Here is an 8,720-nt window from a genome sequence, read left to right as displayed (position 1 = left end):
TAGATGCCCTTAGATAGGAGGAAATAATATTATATCAGTTTTCTTGAAAACTACTCTGTAAAATACATACCATCTCACTACTTTGGGACTTGATGAAATTGTTCTAGAATTAGTTTGAAGAATAATCAGTGAAAATTGAAAGGAAAATATTTTTTAAAAGGAGAGTAATGCTATAGCAGAGATTTATCAAACTCCTGGATATAGAAATGCATCGTAAAGCCTTGGTGACTAAAACAATATGACATTCACTCAAGTACAGGGACAACATACCAGAACATTTGCTGGAGCACTTTTGATATAATAAAAGAAGAGGAGCATCTATATGTCTATTGACATGAACGCATTTAATAAATTATGTGACAGTAGACATTGAAATATACAAATAGTAAAAACCTAAATAAAAGTTGATCTGCATCGAGATACTTCACATTAAATCTACAGGACACAAAAGGCAATGTGAAAAATTTTAGAAGCAGGTGGGCAGAAGGTTCTATATTATGAACCAAAAGATGGCACTTTAAAGGGCAGGAAACTTCTCAAAAACAACAGTCTAGGTCAGAAGAAGATTGAAGAATATACCAAAAATAGCAAAAATAAATAGTAAGCCTAGAATTTTCCTGTCAGCTAAATTACCATTCCAGAGTGAGAGCATAGAATAAAATAAATATAGTTTCACACAAAGTCTACAGGAATTTACCACTTGAATTCCCTTCTGAAAGAACCATTAAAGAATGGATAACAAGAGAGAAGGAATCTGAAACTCTCTAGGAGAGGATGGGATGAGAGAAGCAATGTGAGCAAATTGGGACAATCTAAGCAAGGACTGGGTGTATGAATTATAATTACTAATTTTGCAGGGTGAGAAAAAAGCATGATATCAAAGTAATCTGTCAATAAATAGGGCGTAGTGCGAGTTAAAACATTACATATACTATGATTTGAAGTTAAGCAACCATGTTAAAAATATTGTGTTGACTCTAAAAAATATATAAAAGAAGCACATAACTTGCAAACCAGTGAAGGAATAAGAGTTGGAAAGAAAAGAAATCATGCAATTCAACAAAAGAAAGAAAGGAGGGAAAAAATCCATAAAGAATAAACAAAGTAAAGAAAATACCCAAACATAGATAACTTTTGCTCCTTAGGATGTAGAAGGATCTGATGGACCATTTCTCTTGTGTTAACCACAAGACACCAGACAAAATAAAAATCATAATGAGCTAGTAAAGAGCAGTTAGAGCCTTGAATAACTGAATTACACAGAGAGAAAAGACCGTTATAAAGTGAGTAGAACCTCAGCTTCAGTTTGGACACAGATGGACAGGAGTGGGCTTCAACCATAAACAGAGATAATTTGTGCAGATAAGAAGAAATCAGGCAAACCTCAGATGAAAGCCTGGACTAGCAGAACTAAATCCAAATGCGAAAACAAATGACTCATCCCAACAATGCTCACCCCTCTTCCACACCCTCAAGTTCTGCCAAGAAAGCATCAATACAGGAGGGGAAAAAAATAGGGTTCAAGGGTCCTGCTGGAGTTGAATTCAAAGATAAACAAAACGACAGCCCAACCTCCTCCCAACTCAAAAACTAACATAATCCAAAGGGGAGTGGTTGGGGGAATGAGAAGGACACGTTACCTCTGTGGTTTTCTCTCCCAATTCAAATCCAGTCGTGAGCATAGCATCAAACAAATCCCAAATGAAGGGAATTCTACAGAATACCTGGCTAAACCCCTCCAAATTGTCAGGGTCATAAAAACAAGGGAAGTCTGAGAAACTGCCATAGACCAGAAGAGTCTTAGGAGACATGATGACTACATGTAATGTGGTCTCTTGGATGGAATCCTGGAGCTGAAATGGGACATTAGTGGAAAAACTGGTGACATCTGAAAAAAGTTGGAGTTTAGTTAATAGTAATGTACCAGTGATGGCTTCCGAGTTATGACAAATGCGTAACAGTCATGTAAGATGTTAATATATGGGAAAACTGGGTGAGGGATATACATGGCATCTTTGTACTATCCTTCCAACTTTCCTGTAAATCGAAAACTATTCTAAAATAAAAAGTTTACTTTTTAAATAAATATGTCTTCATTGGAGAATAATTGCTTTACAATGTTGTGTTAGTTTCTGCTGTACAGCAAAGTGAATCAGCTATATGTATACATATATCCCCATATCCCCTCCCTCTTGAGCCTCCCTCCCACCCTCCTTATCCCACCCCTGTAGATCGTCACAAAGCATCGGGCTGATCTCCCTGCGCTATGCAGCAACTTCCCACTAGCCATCCATTTTACATCTGGTAGTGTATATATGTCAGTGTTACTCTCTCACTTCGTCCCAGCTTCCCCTTCCTGCCCTGTGTCCTCAGGTCTGTTTTCTACATCTGTGTCTTTATTCCTGCCCTGCCACTAGGTTCATCAGTACCATTTTTTCAGATTCCATATATGTGTGTTAGCATACAGTATTTGTTTTCTCTTTGTGACTGACTTCACTCTGTATGACAGACACTAGGTCCATCCACCTCATTACAAATAACTCCATTTTCTTCCTTTTTAGGGCTGAGTAATATTCCATTGTATATATATGCCACATCTTCTTTATCCATTCATCTGTTGATGGACATCTAGGTTGCTTCCATGTCCTGGCTATTGTAAATGGTGCTGCAATGAATGTTGCAGCACATGACTCTTTTTGAATTATGGTTTTCTCAGGGTGTATGTCCAGCAGTGGGATTCCTGGGTCATATGGTAGTTCTATTTCTAGTTTTTTAAGGAACCTCCATACTGTTCTCCATAGTGGCTGTATCAATTTACATTCCCACCAACAGTGCAAGAGGGTTCCCTTTTCTCCACACCCTCTCCAGCATTTATTGTTTGTAAACCTTTTGATGATGCCCATTCTGACCAGTGTGAGGTGATACCTCATTGTGATTTTGATTTGCATTTCTCTAATTATTAGTGATATTGAGTATCTTTCCATGTGTTTGTTGGCAATCTGTATGTCTTCTTTGGAGAAATGTCTGTTTAGGTCTTGTGCCCATTTGTGGATTAGGTTGTTTGTTTTTTTGATATTGAGCTGCATGACCTGCTTGTATATTTTGGAGATTAATCCTTTGTCAGTTGCTTCATTAGCAAATATTTTCTCCCATTCTGAGGGTTGTCTTTTCATCTTGTTCATAGTTTCCGTTGCTGTGCAAAAGCTTTTAAGTTTCATTAGATCCCATTTGTTTATTTTTGTTTTTATTTCCATTACTGTAGGAGGTGGATCAAAAAGGATCTTGCTGTGATTTATGTCATAGAGCGTTCTGCCTATGTTTTCCTCTAAGAGTTTGATAGTGTCTGGCCTTACATTTAGGTCTTTAGTCCATTTTGAGTTTATTTTTGTGTGTGGTGTTAGGAAGTGTTCTAATTTCATTTTTTTACATGTAGCTGTCCAGTTTTCCCAGCACGACTTATTGAAGAAACTGCCTTTTCTCCATTGTATATTCTTGCCTCCTTTGTCAAAGATAAGGTGACCATATGTGTGTGGGTTTATCTCTGGGCCTTCTATCCTGTTCCATTGATCTATGTTTCTGTTTTTGTGCCAGTACCATACTGTCTTGATTACTGTAGCTTTGTAGTGTAGTCTGAAGTCAGGGAGTCTGATACCTCCAGCTCTGTTTTTCTTTCACTAGATTGCTTTGGCTATTCAGGGTTTTTTGTGTTTCCATACAAATTGTGAATTTTTTGTTTTAGTTCTATGAAAAATGCTATTGGTAGTTTGAGAGGGATTGCATTGAATCTGTAGATTGCTTTGGGTAGTATAGTCCTTTTCACAATGTTGATTCTTCCAATCCAAGAACATGGTATATCTTTCCTTCTGTTTGTATCATCTGTAATTTCTTTCATCAGTATCTTATAGTTCTCTGCACACAGGTCTTTTGTCTCCTTAGGTAGGTTTATTCCTAGGTATTTTATTCTTTTTGTTGCAATGGTAAAGGGGAGTGTTTCCTTAATTTCTCTTTCAGATTTTTCATTGTTAGTGTATAGGAATGCAAGCGATTTCTGTGCGTTAATTTTGCATCCTGCAACTTTACCAAATTCATTGATTAGCTCTAGTCGTTTTCTGGTGGCATCTTTAGGATTTTCTATGTATAGTATCATGTCATCTGCAAACAGTGACAGTTTTACTTCTTCTTTTCCAATTTGGATTCCTTTTATTTATTTTTCTTCTCTGATTACTGTGGCTAAAACTTCCAAATCTATGTTGGATAATAGTGGTGAGAGTGGGCACCATTGTCTTGTTCCTGATCTTAGTGGAAATGCTTTCAGTTTTTCACCATTGAGAACGATGTTGGCTGTGGGTTTGTCATATATGACCTTTATTTTGTTGAGGTAGGTTCCCTCTATGCCCACTTTCTGGAGGGTTTTTATCATAAATGGGTGTTGAATTTTGTCAAAAGCTTTTTCTGCATCTATTGAGATTATCATATGGTTTTTATCCTTCAGTTTGTTAGTATGGTGTATCACATTGATTGATTTGCCTATATTGAAGAATCCTTGCATTCCTGGGATAAATCCCACATGATCATGGTATATGATCCTTTTAATACGCTGTTGGACTCTGTTTGCTAGTATTTTGTTGAGGATTTTTGCGTCTATATTCATCAGTTATATTGGCCTGTAATTTTCTTTTTTTGTGACATCTTTTCTGGTTTTGGTATCATGGTGATGGTGGCCTCATAGAATGCGTTTGGGAGTTTTCCTTCTGCAATTTTTGGGAAGAGTTTGAGAAGGATAGGTTAGCTCTTCCTTAAATGTTTGGAAGATTTCACCTCTGAAGCCATCTGGTCTTGGACTTCTGTTTGTCGGAAGATTTCTAATTACAGTTTCAATTTCAGTGCTTGTGACTGGTCTGTTCATATTTTCTATTTCTTCCTGGTTCAGTCTTGAAACGTTGTACTTTTCTAAGAATTTGTTCATTTCTTCCAGGTTGTCCATCTTATTGGCATACAGTTGCTTGTAGTAATCTCTCAGGATCCTTTGTATTTCTGCAGTGTCATTGTTACTTCTCCTTTTTCATTTCTAATTCTGTTCGTTTAGGTCTTCTCCCTTTTTTTCCTGATAGTCTGGCTAATTGTTTATCAATTTTTTTTATCTTCTCAAAGAACCAGATTTTAGTTTTATTGATCTTTGCTACTGTTTCCTTCATTTCTTTTTCATTTATTTCTGCTCTGATCTTTATGATTTCTTTCCTTCTACTAACTTTGGGGTTTTTTTTGTTCTTCTTTCTCTAATTGCTTTAGGTATAAGGTTAGGTTGTTTATTTGGGATTTTTCTTGTTTCTTGAGGTAGGATTGTATTGCTATATACTTCCCTTTTAGAACTGCTTTTGCTGCATCCCAAAGGTTTGGGGTCATTGTGTTTTCATTGTCACTTGTTTCTAAGTATTTCTTGATCTCCTCTTTGATTTCTTCAGTGATCTCTTGGTTGTTTAGTAGTGTATTGTTTAGCCTCCATGTATTTGGATTTTTTACAGTTTTTTTTCCTGTAATTGATATCTAGTCTTACAGTATTGTGGTATGAAAAGATGCTTGATATGATTTCAATTTTCTTTAAAAAGTTTACTTTTTGAAGGAGAAAAGAAACCCTATCCATTTACAAATTGCAAAACATTTGTGAATAAATTTAATAAAAGATGAGCAAAACTGGCATGCTGAAAACTAAAACATATATCTCACAACAATTTTTAAAATAGCTAACTAAGTGGGGAGGTGCCATGTTCATAGACTGAAAGCCTTGACATTGTTAAGATGTCATTTCTCCCCCAGATACATCAGTTGATTCAATGTAATCCCAATCTAAATCCCAGTATGCTTTTTCTTGTAGAAATTGACAGGTTGATGCTAAAATTTAAAAGAATATCCAAAACTACTTTGATAAAGAGGAAGAAAGTTGGAGAGTTGATACTGCCTGATTTGAAGTCTTACTAATAAGTGGAAGGAATCAAAACAATGCAATAAGGGCATAGCTATCAACATGGAACTAGTACAGAAATAGACACACATGTATATGGTCAGTTGATTTACAGCAGAAGAGTCAGGGTGAATGACTGGGTAAAGGATAGTCTTTTCAACAAATAGTGCTGCCATAACTGGATATCTTTATTTTAAAACAATGAACATCTACTTCTACATCATACCATGAATAAAGATTAATTCAAAATGGCTCATAGACCTAATGTAAGCTAAAATTATAAAACTTAATTTAGGAAACGATTTTCATAACTTTGGGCTAGGTAAAGATTATTTGATTGGATAAAACGAGTATGAATTATGGGAAAAACTGATAAAGTGGAGTTCATAAAAATTAAAAACATCTGCTCTTTAAAAGTTATCAGTAGTAAAAAATAGACCACATACTGGGGGAAATATTATATATATATATAATATGTATTTGCATCCAAAACATATAGAGAGCACATACAATTCAATAATAATAAGATTAATAATCCAATAAAAATGAGTAAAAATTTTAAATATATAATTCACAAAAGTAGATATGCACATGGCCAATTAGGACATAAATCCCTACTCTTCGTCATTAAAGAAATTCAAGTTAAAAGCACAGTGAGCTAGCACAGCCTACTCCAGAATGGCTAAATGTTTTAAATTGACAATCCTCACTCTTGGCAACAGTGTGGAGCAGCTGTAACTGCTGATGGCACCATAAAAGGATGAGACAACTTTGGAAAACGGTTTGGGTGTTGCTTATAAAGGTAAACATCCACTCGTCATCTGACCCATAAATTCTACTCCTGAATAGTTACCTGAGAGAAAGGAAAATATGTCCACAAAAAGTCGTGCACACAAATTCACAAAGAGGCTTCATTCAAAGAAGTCAAAACCTAGAAGCAACTCTACTGTGCATCAATCAACAGAAAGAATGAACTGTTGTATATTCATACAATGAAACACTACTCAAAAAGAAAAGGATATAACTCCGAATCATGTAACGATGGTATAGATTTCAAAAATAGGATTTTCTGCCAAAGAGGGAGACACAAAATAGTACATATGGTAGGATTCTGCTTATGCAAAGCTCGAGAACAGGTCAAACTTATCTATGGGATAGAAATCAGAGCAGTGGACACGTCTAGATGGAGGACTGACTACACAGAAGGATGAGGAAAATTTCTGGGGTTATGGAACTATTCTGTATCTTGATTGGAGTATAGATTACATGGGTGTGTATATTTGTTAAACTTCATCTGTCTCCAGATGTAGTAAGCTGTCATCTGTGGTCCATGGGCATTTATTAAGCCCCTGCAGAGTGTAGATATTAATATATGCACCATGGTGAGCTAGGAGCTCTATAGTCTGCCCTTAGGTGCCCTCTCTTCTTGCTGAGAAGCTAGACTATCCACTTAATCAGGAAGCCAAGCACTCAAGGCATGTGAGCACCAAATGGGAAGAGGCAGGCAGAGAGAGAACAAGAATGGGGATACCAGAACTTTCCCCCAGGTGCCCGTGTGCAGCCTTATTTTCAGAGACCCTCTCGACTGCCATATGTAGCAGGGGCTTCTCCCAAGCTGTTTCCCAGCAATCCCTGTACATCCTAAGGTCCCTGCAGGAAACTCACAGGCTCACAGCTGATCGACACATCTTCCTTTCATCTCTAAGTGAAGTGCAGCTTTCAAGTGCAAAGAATTCATACACCAAAGCCCTCCAGGGCTGTTACCCCACCCTTTGCTCTGTGAAGACACCACCATGGCCCATCATGGCAGGAAGCTAGCAGCAAGGTTCTGGACTTGGGGCCTTAAAGTTTGGGAGGCCAGTGTATACTCTTCTGAGGTGCTCTGCTGAGAGATTCTGTGTGACTGAGTCTCTACTGGCAGCAAGATACCACAAAGGGGAAGGCTGAGTGAGCACCAAATGCTTGAGATACAGTTCATCTTTCATGGCCTCAATTCCCTAAATCTTGTAGCTGCTAAATGGTTCTTGTTAGATTTATCTCTTCCTGCCCCTTTTCCTACACCTTCCTGGTAGAAAGATGGTGAGAGTTTGTGAGGGCAAAGCTTGGTCTTAGGGTACCAAGCATGAGCAATGGGTTCTAGGCATAAAAACCTAGTGCTGGTCCAGAGGAGCAATCAGTCTGGTTCCGAAATCAGCAACAAAGGCCTCAAACGATGCTCAGCAACCCCCAGCTGACCCTCCAGTTCACCATCTGTGAAACTGAAACTTAGGTAGTGTCTTAGATAGTGTCCATGCTGGCTGCTGTAACAAAATACCACAGACCAAGTGGCTTATAAACAATAGAAAATTATTTCTCACAGTTCTAGAGGCTGGAAGTCTGCGATCTGCATTCCCTTATCCCACAGCTATTTATGGAGGACTGGACACTCTCCTTGGTGCTATGGATACAACACTGAACAAACTAGTTCAAAACCCCTGCTCCACAGAGTGCACACTCTAGTGAAGGGACAAATGAACACAGCAACTTCAGACTGTGAGAAAGGCAGAGGTGGAAACATGGTGAGGGAAGGAACTTAGTGGGACTTGGCGGAGAGACACTCCCTTTGCTAGGGAAGCTGGGAGGTTAGAAGATCCTCTTGGTTCAAGCATATTAAGGCCCTTCGTTTCTCTTCCTCTTTTGTCACTTATTTTCTTAACTACACAGCCAATACCACAGCCCTCACAAGATTTATATTCTTGTTATCTCCGTTCTTTATTTATAA

Source organism: Hyperoodon ampullatus, assembly GCF_949752795.1.
Source record: "Hyperoodon ampullatus genome assembly, chromosome: 10".
Taxonomy (NCBI): Eukaryota; Metazoa; Chordata; class Mammalia; order Artiodactyla; family Ziphiidae; genus Hyperoodon; species Hyperoodon ampullatus.
This window is presented reverse-complemented; position numbering follows the sequence as displayed.